The 16,191-nt window shown below is 38.1% G+C and overlaps 1 protein-coding gene across 1 annotated transcript in view; it reads right to left on the bottom strand.

The window, feature by feature from the left end:
- The window catches only part of PITPNM3 (PITPNM family member 3), a 555,560-nt gene that overhangs the window by 73,324 nt on the left and 466,045 nt on the right, over positions 1 to 16,191 (bottom strand). The gene's annotated exons all lie outside the window — the stretch shown is intronic.

Here is a 16,191-nt window from a genome sequence, read left to right as displayed (position 1 = left end):
CACTACATAAACATATTTCAACTCTCTATCAAATTAGTCCTATTGTGATTATCAATTTCTTCTTCATTTTCACAGATTGCTTTAGCAAATATATTTAAAAAATAAAAACAGAAAATAATTATCCTCTGAAAACTGCCATTTTTAGTTCCACATTGTGACTGTAAGTGTGAATGAACCAGGGAGGTCCAATGCAATTCACGTTATATATTCTCACTACAGTATATTACCTGTACCAAATGCATTATTGTTTTGTATTAATGCTTACTACACAATTCAAATATGACAGTATTAATCTGGATGGATGTATATATTTTTTTTATTTTCCACCCCTTTCCTTCCTCCTTTTTTCCCTTTCCTTTTCCTTTTATTTAGCTTTTTTTTTTTCATATTTTGTTCTATTACTGTTATTGTAAAAAAATAAAAAAATATTCAATAAACATTATTTGGAAACTATTTTAGATTGCAGTATATTCCATACATGGCATTATCTGTTTCAGTTTTGAAGTGAACTTGTCATTGCATTTTTAAGTTAGTAGAAATCATTTTATAATGATGTGTATTGTCCCATTAAACTGTTATTTCACTAACCTTCAATGTGTTGTTTTTTAAGCCTTAGTCGCCTTCCGTTATAGCGTTTCCCCACCACCATCCACCCTCCTTTGTGGGCTGTAACTAACCCCTCTTTGAAAAGCCTGGTCGTGCTTCCCGAAGTCTGGCACAACCCCTCTCTATGATGGTGAATGTCACGCCTTTCTACCCTTTCCCATCCACCTTCTGTCTCAGTACCAGAGGGGAGTGGGGGGGAGGAGGGGAGACACATTTTGTATTTTCTGGTAAGCTTTTGTTGCCAGTACTACAGAGGGGTGCTTTGAAAATGAGTAACTAAAAAGGAATACATGCACGGTTACAATATTTGAAGACAGCAAAAGAACATTGTTACTATTTTCAGCTTTCATATATTATGTTACAACATTTCTAAGTAAGATATATTACAAAATTAATTTTGCTTTATCCCACCCTGCGGCAGTGTCAGGATATAGTTGATTAGGTATACGATATGGAGATGCTAATGGAAGCGCTGCATAATAAGGAGGACAAAATGTGTATGCCATGGCTCACATACATGTCATGTTCCACACAGTGACTTAGGGCTTATCCTCATAGTGTGCTTTGGGGTTACCTAAGACAGGAATACCCCAACAATTCTCTTTCACTTTTCCCCCATCTTTCCTGTTCATCTATCTCTTCACTATTCGGAAATGGCGATTGTCGGTGTGAACCCCATGTTGCCTCAGAGGTGCAACAAATGATTAGTCAACAGGGTTATAGGTCAGATTTACAAGAAATCCTAAATATGCATTGATTTCAATAATGATATTTTATAATTCAACTTTTCTTAATTTTTTTTAGGCAGAAGTTGGGCAGTGGCATAAAAATTCGCAAATTTTTATGTATTTATATCAAGCTTGGCTAAACAAGATATCGTGCACATTTTAAGTAATGACATGAAGGATAGTCGATTAGGTGTCGTTTGTGTGAACATGTTGCTATCAAGTAGAGTGAATTAGCGGTTTGGGTCATTCACCCCGAGCCATCAGAAGCAGGAGCCCCTGCGTGTGTAGATTACTAAGTGGTCAGGTAGTCTGCTGTGTTGTGTGCCTGTGCAGAGCCTCATGTAAGCGTTTGATGTAGGCGGGACCCCCCAGTCTGTGTGTGTGGTGTGTGAGCGGTCATGTCTGTTGCGTGAGGGTATGAGATCGTCAGTGGCAAGAGAAGCACAAAATTAATAACAATAACAACAATAAGAACCCCCAAATGCTCCATGTCACCAACACAGTGAGGGAGACCCAAATACTGTAGTAATTAAAGTGCAGCCAGTGTCTCTGGGTGTCTCGGAACCAGCCCACGACAGCTGGTGTCAGTGTATATGGCCCCATGGCCTCGGCTGGACATGGGGAGTCCTGACTAGTGGGCCTGCCTGCTGCCTCGTCATGGGTATGCTCCATGAGGTTGGGTCGTAAGTGATGTGCAATCCTCTTTTGTTCCGTTTTACGTTGGTGTTTGCCAGTGCAAGTGCGGTGTGACTGCTCGTCGTCCCCTTGAGCTGCAGCTCGTTCCACTTCTTCTGAGGGAGCTTCACTGACCTGCTGCGTGTCTGCAGTCTTGGGGTGTTGCTTCTGCGCTACTGCTGGGTAGGAGGTGCTGTTTGGTATGTTGGAGGGGGATGCAGCGTGGTAACTTGGGCTCCGGCCCCTCAGCTCTTTCAGACAGTCGGTAGATTGGTGCATGGTGCCGGTAGCTGTGTTTGTGGTGCCGCCATTTGCTTTGCGTCTCCCCTCCTCTTCTCCCTTCTGCCTCCGAAGATAAATGTCTATTTGGGACCCCATGGTGCTTACTCGCTGCTGGTTCCCTCGTGTGTCTGGCCAGCAAGGAGTAACGGTCTGTTTCGGGCTCTGTGAGTCAGCTCTTTCACACGTGGCCTCTGCCATCTTGGATTTAGGCTTCGGACCTACGCAGCGGCCTGGTATGATAAGGCCTCCGAGTGGGGCTGTGAGGTGAGGACCGGGATCACCCCCCCGGCCCAGAGGGGGGGGCGACCGGGACGGGGTCCGCACAGATGCAGCATGGCTGTCGGGCTCCGTTAGGCAGGGTAGCAGAGTGGCGACCGTCCAATCCACTCACTACCAGGAGAGGTCCCACGCGTCATTGCAGAGATTTCTTATCCGGGGGACTAGAACTCCGGGAGCAAGCCTCTCCCCGGTTCCAGTGGCCCTTACCCATCGAGGGTCATATTTGTGGGTGATTTGAGCAGTTAAAATCGTGATTTCCAGGCATAATGGGTCGTTATTTGCAGAAGCTGCTCTGCCCTGTGTTCGCTCCGCTCGGCGGCCCGGGCCCGCCCCCCAACCTTTCTTACTTTTATGGCTGTTTTTGTTTTGTTTTTTAAATATGTTTATGTCTCTAGGTACAAACATCCTATAAGGTAAAGATTGTCAAAAAAGAAAAAAAATATTTTGCTTTAATAGACCCTTCCAGTGGTTAGATTAAAGCCTTGCCAGTAATTTTTTAGCAGCCACCCACTACTTGTTACTGTGCCTGCTGCTACTTGACATGCTGCAGCTATTAGGAAATGCAGAGACAGAGTTTTACTAGTTATTGCTACTTCAAAGAAGTTGCTATTGGTTTTCATTATTTTCTATGGAATCTCATAACTACTTCTTAGCAACTGATTTACAACCCGGTGACTACTTATTACTGGGTGATGTTAACCTAAAAAACTTAACACCCCACTTTTTTAACCCCTTAAGGACACATGACATGTGTGACATGTCATGACTCCCTTTTATTCCAGAAGTTTGGTCCTTAAGGGGTTGAAGTTAAAGGGCTTGTTGAACTGGTCTGGGTGTAGTGTCCCATCATCTTTAACCCTGAGCATATCATTATTGCAGTTTTTAATAAACTGCAATAATTACCTGCTAGGGTTATCTCCTACTATAATGGCTGTCTACCAGACAGCCACTAGAGGTACTTCCGGGTCTTTAGGCGACTTTTGGTTGCCTAAATGACTCTGGAAATCCTCACTCAATACATGAGGACTTTCAGTGTTACCAGAATCCCCATAGGAAAGCATTGAATACAGTAATGCTTTCCTATGGGGCAATCCTAATGTGAGTGCAGCCAGCCAGCCAAATTTTAATGGCCAGCCATTAATTTCCTGTCTCAACTAGTCACACAGGGCATAGTATGCAAGCTCAGATGTGTGTTTCTGTGCTTTACCAGCAGGCTGCTAATATGTGAGTAGTTGGTATCTGTAGCTGCAGGCCATTTTAAATAATTTTACAACATCTAAATTAAACGGACACTATAGTCAGCAAACCAATGTTGGCTTAATGAAGCAGTTATGGTGTATAGATCATGCCCCTGCAGTGAGACTTCAAGAGCACGATCTACACACAAAGACTGCTTCATTAGGCTAAAGTTGTTGGTGACTATAGAGTCCCTTTAAAATAACTGTTAGCCCATCTGTGTGGCATGACAGACCTTTATGAATATGTTTGTAAGAAAGCCAAATACATAACACTATAATAGAGCCAAAGGTTATGCAGATCAATGACAAAATACACTATTTTATAAACGTATTGATTAGTGTGAGATGTTGCTGCTTTTATATATGGCTGCCAGAAAAAAAAATGTTGCTAAACAAATAAAATGAAGCTAAAGCATATCGTAAAGTCATACAATAACAGGAAATTGTCTTGTACCATTACCTATGAATAGAGCATTAGATGCTATGGTGCAATACAATTTCCTGTTAATTTATACCTTCATGCAATTGTTTATAGCTGTATTTGGCAAGAGCGCACTGGGAGGTTGCATGCCATTCAATGATTACAGGAAGGTGCTAAGCAGCAGAAAAATGCAAACCTAGGGGATTTGTAGAAAATAATTTAATTTCAAAACTAGGCATTTTTTCAATATTTTTTTTACTTTTTCACTTGAATATTTTAATTTACTGTCGTTTTCAGGGATGTGCTAAAAATACCATGATTTGTAATTGCCTCAGACTGTTGTCTTCCTAGATCTGTTGTAATAAATATGGTACTTTAGACTCGCTGTCTAATAGAGCAGACACAGGAATGGCTGCATATAAAATATCTTGTGTCTAAGATATATTCATGAAGATAAAAAAAAAAAATTACTTAATGATTCCTGTGCTTAAACACAAGGATGCATGAGTCAAATGTTTACTAATATATGAACTGCAAAGCCAAAACCAGAATAGATTTGTAGGATAAATTACCATATATCATAAAGAGAATGAATGTGCTCTAAGCACCACTATGCAGCTAACTATAATTTGTAATTAACCAGAAATAACGCTAAATGAACAAACTAAATGATGAAGATATTAATATAGAGAAGGAAAGAATAAAACACTTTTAAAACTAAGTCTGAACATTGAATCCAGTTATTCAGTTATGTGCTACTGTCTCAGCTTATTATTGTAAATGGCTATGACAGCTTGTTCAATATCCCTTCTGGAACAAATATCCAATATTAGATGTAGGTAGAATGAGGACAGTGGGTACAATGACCTTTGACCGCTGAGTTGACAGATGATACCAATTCCATTCCATAATTCATGCAATGAGTTATTCTATAGAAAAGTCTGGTTGTTGTTATTCCTGTAACAACGTCTGTCAAATATTTAAAGGCTCTCCACCTCAAAAGAAACAATACTAAATTATTAAATAGAAAAAATTATATTCCAATGTACAACCTCTACAGAGTCCTACAAACGTTGGCAGCCAGAAGATCCGCAAATAGTCTTCTGTATGGATATGAAAATATTGGGTTGTATTCCTCTTGGAGTGTAATGTCATTTCTGTACAGATCCTGAAAGGACTGCCCCACAATGGTGATAGATGTGAATCCATCTCTTATTGGGTGGTCCCAGTTCTTAATCCCCCTACTGGAGAGCCTTTATGGAATGTAGTTTAGTTCCAGTTTTGAAGTTATTTTTAGTGCTGGGAACTTTCCATTTTACGATTTCTCTACGAGTCTTTGACTTTCTCTCACTGCTGTTAACTAGCATTCAGTAGGAGTCCAGCCCAGCTATATGATTGTGGCCCTTATGAAAGCATTTTAGCCTAGAGAATTCTTTGGGTTCATGTAGGTCATGGAATTAATATTTGGTATGGCTTCAGCTGGAATACAGATAGGACTACCCTTGCCAAAAGCACCTGTTAAATTAACAGACCAACACATCTCCCCAAAGCTCCTGTACCTTTATAATCCGTTATAATAACACCCACCACCTCATAAGCCGGCATTATCTTTCATTTTTTCTTGGATAAGCACTTCTTGGCTTTTGTATATTTTTATTTGCATAAAAAGTGATATTTTGTGCAGCAGTGCTTTCCCAATAACTTTGACTGTCACTAACTGTCAAAAACTGTCACCCCTGGAAAGGTTGCATGATGTAAAAAAACGGTGATGTAAAAAAAATCTTGCCCAAGGATGAACTATGATTGGTTAGCTTCGAAAGCCAACCAATCAATGTGCAGATTACAGCAATAGGTGAAGATTTATATAACAGCTATCGCTGACCAGTACGCTATTCGTGTTTATAACTTTCACTGTCTGACACTCCATAATAGAAAGGCCTGCACCCTTTCTGTGGAACTCCCTTCCCTTCTCCGTTAGACTTTCACCCAGTCTCCACTTCTTTAAAAAAAATCTTTGAAAACACACTTCTTCAGGAAAGCATATAATTTAAACTGTTCATTCAACCCCTCTCTTCCTGTGCGTTCATTTGTCTGGTTACAATTACGTGTCTGCTAGTCCACCCATTGTACAGCGCTACGGAATGTTGCTGGCGCTATGTAAATAATAAAATAATTATATATCAGGGTCCAACAATACAACACATTAAAGTGAATATATGAATATATATTATTCTGTACTATGATTAGATCCACAGCATCTGCCTCCAATGACCATTTAAAAAAAAAAAATCAAAGTACAAAATGTTTGATAGACGTTTGACAAGGCAGAGTTTTGTTACCATTTTTCTAGTTGTTTTTCTTAAAAAGATAGTAAGCAGTATGTATATCTCTAAAATGAAAAGAATTATGATTTGATTATTGAGTCTATTAAAAAAATAATAGAGAGGTTCAGTGCAGGTAACAACCTTGATTAGTTAAAGAATCACTTCAAGCACCATGACCACTGCAGGGAGAACTTAGTAGAAGTTTCTTTCTTTCTTATTTGGTGATTTAAGATGTCATTACTTTTATAAATTCCATTAAAAACCACTAGATGGCAACATGGTGATTCTTTAAATTGTCCTATATCCAGATTAACATGCAATTACTGTATTCTTTTATGATAAATACATACAAAACAGCACTGCAGTAAGTTTTAGATATTAAAGAAACAATATGTCAGATAATGGGAGTCTAATGTAAATCAATGTTTTTTAAGTTCACTATCCCTTACTAATATTGGAGATACAAATCCAAAATAAGTAGAATATAGATAAAAGAATACAGAAACTCTGTATATTCTGTTAATTGAACATGTATGTACAGAATATAAGCAACAGCAAGAATACTTTCAAATACCCATTCACATACCCAGGCCAATGATGTACAGAAAAGGAAAATGCCAAAGATTTAGAATCTCACAAAAGTGAGTACACCCCTCACATTTTTGTAAATATTTTATTATATCTTTTCATGTGACAACACTGAAGAAATTAAACTCTGTTACAATGTAAAGTAGTAAGTGTACAGTCTGTATAACTCACTTTTGTTGCCAATGGTTTAGACCAGGGATAGGCAACCTTTGGCACTCCAGATGTTGTGGACTACATCCCCCATAATGCTCTTACACCCATAATGCTGGCAAAGCATCATGGGAGGTGTAGTCCAAAACATCTGGAGTGTCGAAATTTGCCTATGCCTGGTTTAGACATTAATGGCTGTATGTTGAGTTTTTTTGAGGGCTGTACATGTACTGCTTTACATTGCAGCAGAGTGTCATTTCTTCAGTGTTGTCACATGAAAAGATATAAAATATTTACAAAAATGTGAGGGGTGTACTCACTTTTGTTGCCAATGGTTTAAACATTAATGGGTGTGTGTTGAGTTATTTTGAGGGGACAGCACATTTCCACTGTTATACAGGCTGTACACTTACTACTTTACATTGTAGCAGATTGTCATTTCTTCAGTATTGTCACATGAAAAGATATAATAAAATATTTACAAAAATGTGAGGGGTGTACTCGCTTTTGTGAGGTACTGTATATAAAGAGAACAAAGAGAAATATTATTGTTATTAAATAATATTACACTGTGCTAAATGCAAAAATATACAATTTTGCTAAATGCTCACTTGGGAAAAATGGAGAAGGTGCAACATACTTGCAAGGCTCCCCCTCTCAAAACATTTCCCTTTCATTAACATTACTTTAAATGAATTGGAGTGAAATGTAATTATGCAAAATAGCGAGCATTGGCCACAGAAAGAACAAAGTAACGTATTTGTCTAAACACAATTCTAATTCTAGAATAAAAAAGATAAAAAAAAAAGATGTGTAAGGTGATTGGTGATTGCACATAAACTATCATTCTACATAACAACAACACTGACCCGTGAATGAGAAATGTGAAACTATGCTCTGTGACCTTGTCAAACACATGTGTATCATCAAGTCTCAATTACTGGTACAGCAGAGCTGATGGTACAAAATCATCTTGTTTTCCAGTGACAGATTGCAAAGCCATCAATGGAAATAAGAATCTAATAAGGTTAAAGTCAAGTCATCTTCATACCTTGATACTTTGAGTTTGGAAATGAAGCTTTAATCGTGGTATTATAGATCACAATAAAGCTTTCACTGTATGTTTGAGTCATAACGTGATACAATAACAACGGCATTTAGTTAAAACTTACAATTTGCTGTACTATTATTGTATTTCATTTGAACCCTCGCAAATGAAATAGCCATTCAATTACATTTATACTTAGCATACATTTTAGAGTATTCATTTAGTCACATTTCGAAAGACATTCATGTGTATCTATGTGATCTTTTTCTATGTATTTCACCTGAAATCATGCTTGGCCTTTATATTTTTCACAATTATTTTGTATTTCGCAGAAAGCATTAAATACATATTGATGTTATTAGCGTTAATGATGTTGTTTAATAAATTAGAGTAGTGGAAGTAAGCTTCCAAATACATATGGAGCTAACCGATGCTGTTGACAATGCCCCTCTTGTATTTAATTTACCTTGTTACATCATTTTTAGGAAAGTGGTGACCACGTGTGGGACTGAGAGCTTCTGTAGTGATTTATGACTTTTCCTCGCTATACTAGTTCTCAGTCATGCTAGTTCTGTATTTTTGTGCATTATACTTTTCAGATTATTCCAAACAATATCTAAAAGTCATTTTCAGCAGTTTGAACTCTATACTAGAATTATGCCAGTGTATCAATGGAACATTATGGTGTATACCATTCCAGCTTAGTAAATATCATCAGACTGCTGACTGCTGTACACTGGACCAGTCTTAATGGGCCTGGACCTTTTTGTTCTGAAAAAAGTGTAGGAATAGCGGGTGATTAACCCGGACGGCATTCTAATACAGCAACAATGCAGTTGTTTCTTCTGGGAGAGACCTGGTGGGGAATATCACGATTTACCCACAAGAACAGGTCATCACAGAGGAAGTATCATGTGCCCCATTTATGGTGGGTCACTAGTCCCCCTGCTTTAATATTTCTGATACTTTCTTTTGAAAGGTAATCCTGGCTTCAATGGGCCTTGCAACTCAGTTAGATTAATCTAATAATAGAAATGAAGCTACTACTTTAGTTGTAAAACACAAACTATGTATACTTATACAGAAGTAGCAATGGGGAATAAAACCCACTAGTATTAAATGAACATAAAATGTTAAACTTCAGTATAACTGCAGCTCCGAGTGTTTGGTAAATTGATTAAAAACAGCACCAGGGGGGGATCTACTTACAGCAAAGCACTGTAAAATAAAACTCATTTGCTAAACTAACTTTACAAGCTATTCAGAATTTTAGTTACCCTGCTGTATGTCTACATTTACATTTTATCTAAATATGTTCAACTGAATGTTCTCAGAAATTCCATAATTTCCATACACTATCCACGCTCACCTGTGTTTCTCGCTGGGAAAATTTCAATGTCCCATTGTTGTTTGTCTGTACATTGAATTACGAGTAAGCACATTTATAAAAGTTCAACATATTATACTGCACTATACAATCTTTGTTCCACATTTTTATCTTCTTGTTTACATACATTCTGGTGTTGTCTTTGTGTATGTATTTAGAGAAACCGTCTAGACTTTTGCAACCTAGAATTGTCATAATGCATCATACCCCACATTATATAAATGAATAAAAAAGTGATGAGAGGTAAAATAACAGAAGAGAATGTACTATGGGAGACAATAGGAGGGCAACAAAGAGCTTCACAATTATATAGAGAGGTGTATCCGGACCATACACACATAAATCCAATAGATGCCATTGATTACATGTTGAAGGTGATTGAAATGAGTATTTTTATGTATATATCTCCTTGGGTTAATGGCTTGTCTCATTATACTTCAATATCACCCAAAAATAGTAATACGCAATCTGACATTCTAAAAAAATATTCTGCTCCAAAAGCAAACCGAAACCTTAACAGGTGGTACTTCTTAACTATGTTAAAGAGATAGAGATCTCTGATATAATCGTCTATATCCAGCAATTCAGGAACAACCGGAGAGAGCGTCGTACTTTCTCAACTGTTCTTTTATAGAAAAAAATTACATCATAACCTTTAAATAAAACTTTGGCCATATAAGGACACCCTCAACCCACAATCCACATTCCAGAGCTCAGGATACAGAACTGCAAACTACCATCTGTTCTTTTTAACCCATTAGACATCTACACCTAATATGTATATGAATAGGAACATAGGATATGTAATATTCTACAGGTATTATATAACTTGATAAAACACAACGTAGGGCCAGATTCACATAGGGACTATTGGAGCAGCAGCAAGTCCTATATTCTCTATCCATCCCTAGTTTCTATACTTCCTCCCACGCATCATCTAGAGCAGGGGTAGGTAACCTTTGGCACTCCAGAGGTTGTGGACTACATCTCCTATAATGCTCTTACACCCATAATGCTGGCAAAGCATCATGGTAGGTGTATTCCAAAATATCAGGAGTGCTGAAGGGTTCCTATGCCTGGTTTCCATAGCAACCACAGCAGATGAGTCGGACTGGCTGTGCTTGAAATTCAGAAGAACCACTTTTGCTCTCCCTGTCGCTCAATATTACCTATCTATTTATTTCTAAATAGTTTTTTCTCTGATACAATACATCTGCTAGCACAATGTGTGTATATATATATTGTCATGCTCTTTAAATAGAACATAATATACCATGAAAACATGTACTAACTAGAGAGGGTAATGTATATAGGGAGAGGGTCTTTAAAACATATACTAACTGGAGAGGGTAATGTATATAATCATAAGTCAAGTTATTATGGGGTGGTTTGTATGCGTGTATCAAATAAATATATTTAGCTCATATTTGCCACTTATTATGCATGTTCTGATTCTTTATTACAAGTAACTTCTGTTTCAGTGGCTGTGCTTTATTCTTCTATATTTTCCTTTCCCTCAGCAAAGGTAATGAACGAAATAGTATTGTGAGAAGAAAGTGAGTCTTTTCAATGCACCATGTCTAATTATACATACCGTCAATATTGCGCTTCACTATACCCGCATGCCTGTGTCAATATTATAGATTAAATTCATCCTGACATCAGTGCTTGACATTAAAAGAAGTGCAATTGAATGTTCATAACAAAGAAAATGTTTGCAACAAAGTTGCAGCTTGTGTAATTAATTAAGTTGAAACTTCAAAAGTGAGAACCAATCTCCGAAGGTTACAAAACATGTATTAATAAGCAAATACTACAGACGAGCTTGTGTTTATTCTGTCTCTTGTGTCCTGGCAATAATATTTAATTACAGCTTAGCATAATTTGAGATTTATACTAAGGTAAGGTCTTAAATTGTTGATATTTTATTACATTGCAATATTACAAATGTAGGTAGTTCTATTCTGACACTCATGCGGAGTGATGGTGCATTTGTATAACCAATTGAACTGAATAAAGTATGTGAAACCGGTAGTTATGGCTTACTCGGAGTAATAACCCAGATAGCACACTGCAGTTGCCATGTTTAATAGAATGTCTTTGAATATACACCCTTGGTTTTATACAAGTACATCAAGGTTTAAGAAGCCGTGGGTGTCTTTGTGATGCATGATTTGAGATGAAGTCATAGACAGATGCAGTTTGCCAACATGATCAACCCGTTATTATATACGTAGAGTATCCAATACTATGACATTTGTGATGTTATCAGAAAGCAAAGAGAGTATTTTTTTTGACTTTGTCAGCAGCTGGCTCTTTAATGGAGAACAAAAAAAAAATAACCACAAAAAAAAAACATCTCTTGTGCCCATCAGTCACTGTAGTGTGTGGAATTATAGGAAGAAGGAAGCAATGCCATCAAACCTTAAGACGGGTAATTGGCAGTTGTAAGTCAGGGCAGAGCTCACGGCAGAAGTTGAGAAACTTCAAAGCTTGGGAATTTACAGCAAATGCAGGAACTTTATGTTTATACTTTTATTATTTACATTTTTTATCCCCCCCCTCCGATAATTTATATAATGCATTAAGGGTCATCTTCAGTTTGATTCCAGAAATCCCTGCTTCAGAAAACTTACAGTTAGGACAGTGAACGCACACGTGACACATACATTGAACAGAGGATCAATACATGTGTGGCAGCTTGTAAAGATTGTTTTCAAGAGTCACTACCAAAAACGAACAACATGAGATTAGATTAAAATGAGGATTGATAGCGGGGAATTGAGTAGAGGTTAGGGTGAGAATGTCCATTGTACTTGGAAGTCAGGGATAAGAGCGTGAGATATATTATTATGGTAATTGAATGCCAATGTTAAGGCTTTTTATTTTAAGCTCGTGTAGTAAAGAATATAAAGAAGATTTGTGAGAATTGTACAAGCGCTTACAATTTAAACTTAAAATAAATGTTAGGAGCTTTAGCACTATATGGGTACTCCTATTAATCTCCACAAATTAAACAGTGAACAACACACAGTGTTTTTTCAGTGCTTAGGTGATATCACTCTCCTTACCATAAAACACAACAGTGTATAGTGCAGTGCTATTGAAAAAGATGTTTGCATGCAAACAAGTCAAAGCTCACCCATAGGGTTATGCAGCATAAGTGGTTTCTTATATACAAAAGGAAACATAAAAATATATAATAGTTAAATACAGTTTGAGTGAATAACACAGAAAAAATACATAATCGGAAATGCTCACAGTTAAAGAGCCTTTTGAACGTTTTGGCTCTGAACGTGCAGGCTTTCTTTGCCTTTATGGTGGCAACAACAACCATCTTCTGTGTTTCCCTTTAAGAACTCCGATGGAATATACGCAGAGTAGAAGACACAAAGTGCAGAAATATAGTGCAGTATATCCAAACATTAGAAATGCAGTCTATACATATAGTAAGAATTGCTCACCTTATTCAGGAGCCTATGAAATAGAATTGGCATCACATGCAAACACTTGGATCCAGTATTTTATAGGCTCCTGAATAAGTTGAGCAGTTTTTACTATATGTATAGACTGCATTTCCAATGTTTGGATATACGGCACTATATTTCTGCACTTTGTGTCTTCCACTCTGCATATATTCCATCGGAGTTCTTAAAGGGATACACAGAAGAGGGTTGTTGTTGCTACCATAATGGCACAGAAAGCCTGCACGTGCAGAGCCAAAACGTTCAAAAGGCTCTTTAATTGTGAACATTTCCAATTATATATTTTTCTGTGATATTCACTCAAACAGTATTTAACTATTATATATTTTTCTGTTTCCTTTTGTGTATATGAAACCACCTATGCTGCATGCAAACATCTTTTTCATTAGTGCTGCACTATACAATGTTGTGTTTTACGGTAAGGAGAGTGATATCACCTAAACCATGAAAAAGCACTGTGTGTTGTTCACTCATGGGTAGTAAAGGCCCACACAGGGAAGTTGAAGTCAAGCTCATGGATACTTGATCACATTTGGGAAAGAATTTTTAAAAATGTATTGCACACAAGTACCAATAAAATGATATTGGAAATAATCCTTAAGGAACATAGCACTAGTATAATATATAATTATGTAACGGAAGAATGTTTGAGCGTTTTCATGTGTAAATTATTAGTGGATTTTAGACGTGCTAGAATGCATAATCACATTTTCCTTTTTTATACCATATTTTGTAAAAAATAATAACCAAATGTATGAATTAAATATTTCCTAAAACAATTACAGATTTGCTTAATCGTTTGCTCAATCATCCGATTCTCAATCAATTTGAGAATTTTACAATGTATGCTTCATGCTGGGTTTTAGCTGTGACTATTTCAGGGCCTAAATCATCAGTAAATGCCTCTTCGAATTAGGGTGCTGATGTATAAAGGTCACAGTGGATAGCTGGCTGTTATTATATCTTAGAAAGCACTTCTCTAGCTTTAGCCAATCATATGTTTTGCAAAAATAAAATTGGTGGGATTGTCTTATTTCCATCATTTATAAAGACTCTTATTTTTGAGAGTCATTTTCTTACTATTGTTTTGTGATACATGGCTCTACACGTGGGTCCTCTCCATTACCCCTGATGGTTTGGCAGTCTTATTGCCCTTTCCTGGTTTAGTATATGACAGATCCTCCAGTCATATACATGCTCATTTAGCCAGACAGTGTTGTAAAACAGACATGTAGTCTCTTAGTTTTCCCAGCTTCTGTCCAAGGTAGCTGAAGGATCCTATCAGATACTAAAGGTAGGGATGCTTTTTGTTACATATATTTCATTAAAAATATATATATATTTCCTTTTAAAACTTGATGAAATGATTATTATATTAGAAAATAGTTATTAGGTGATCGCTGTCCTTTAAATCCCCTGCAACATTTGCCTGTTCCCAAGTAGCATGAGAAATGTAGTGACGTTCATTTTATGGCGATATTGGAATGAACTTAAAAGACTAGAGGAAAACTATACTATACTGCTTCTTTACCCTTATCATGCTCAAATTGTGTGGGTCAGGAACTGGCAGTGTTTCGGCAGAAAATATCATAACGGGACTTTCTAGTCTCTATATCATATTATATTTAGAAAAAAGGAAGACGTGATTATCATTAATATAAAAGAAAATCTCACTGATTCTATCTTTGTTTGCAAGAAAACAAGAGTATAATGCCCACATTAAAAAAGGAGAAATACTTCCTGCAAAAGTTCCAGAAAGGGAGGGCCAATCGCAGGAGACATCAAATGGGAGAAACTATAAATATTCAGGCACACCCAAGGTTTCTTCTAAAATTAAGTCTTCTATTAGGAACAAAAAAGTGGAGACGGGGGCGTGGCCGACTGCCGAGAGAAACAGACGTGAATGTGTGGAGCTCCGTACCGGCATAAACTAAAGTAAGCACTTACCCGACAACCGGCTCCCGAAATCGGCCACACACACACGCCACCCGCACAGAGACACAAATGGGGCGATAAAATAAAAAAAGTCGCCAGCCAGAAACACCCACAATGTCCGATATTAGGCTATCATTTTCAAGGCCTACTCCACAGGCAGCCGCCAAGATGGCGGCCGCAGTCAGCAGCGAGGAGGAGGATTCCCAAGATGAAAGGGAAAGCCTTACTTCACCCACAGCAGAGTCTGAACCCCCATGCCCTGACACAGAATCAGAGGCAGAATCATCCCCTGTCACAAAAAGAGACATTAGGGACCTCTTACAAGAAATGAGAGAGGTGTGGAAGGCTGATATACTAAGCACACAGAAAGAGGTGGGGGACATCCAGCAAAGGCTCACAGCACTGGAAACTAGAGAAAGAGCAAGGGACCAGCAGAAACAAAACTCCCAAGACACAATGCTGACCCTCTCCTCACAGGTCCAGAAACTCACTCGGACTATCACCACAATGGAAGCTCGACACAGAAGGCGGAATATACGCCTCAGGGGGATACCGGACAATATAGAAGGAGAGCAATTACTACCCTACATTCACCGCCTATTGACTACAATGGGCCTTAAAGGAGGCACTGATCCCACAGCCATAGTATCAGCATTTCGTATCCGGAAGGCTGCAACGGCTCCCGAAAACGCAACCAGAGACACTATAGTGGTCACAAAGGACATGGTGACCCGCTCCGCAATTATGTCCCGTTCAAGAGACATGGGCACTGTGCAAATGGATGGCAGCACGGTGGCCCTTTATGGGGACTTACCATTCGCAGTACTCGCGGAACGGAGGCAGCTAGCACCAGCGGCCAAACAACTACGAGAAGCAGGTGTAAGATACAGGTGGGGAGCAGATGGAACCCTGGAGGTACCACGGGGAAACCAGACGCTCACCCTGACATCTAAAGACGACCAAAAGGAATTCCTTCGCCAGCTGCACCTCCCAGATCCTGACGGGCCAGACTCTGAAGAAAGAGACACAGTGTCGCAGCGTACTC

The sequence above is a fragment of the Pelobates fuscus genome, chromosome 1 (assembly GCF_036172605.1).
Source record: "Pelobates fuscus isolate aPelFus1 chromosome 1, aPelFus1.pri, whole genome shotgun sequence".
Taxonomy (NCBI): domain Eukaryota; kingdom Metazoa; phylum Chordata; class Amphibia; order Anura; family Pelobatidae; genus Pelobates; species Pelobates fuscus.
The sequence above is the reverse complement of the archived record's forward strand: the minus strand, read 5'-3'. Positions and strand labels throughout refer to the sequence as shown.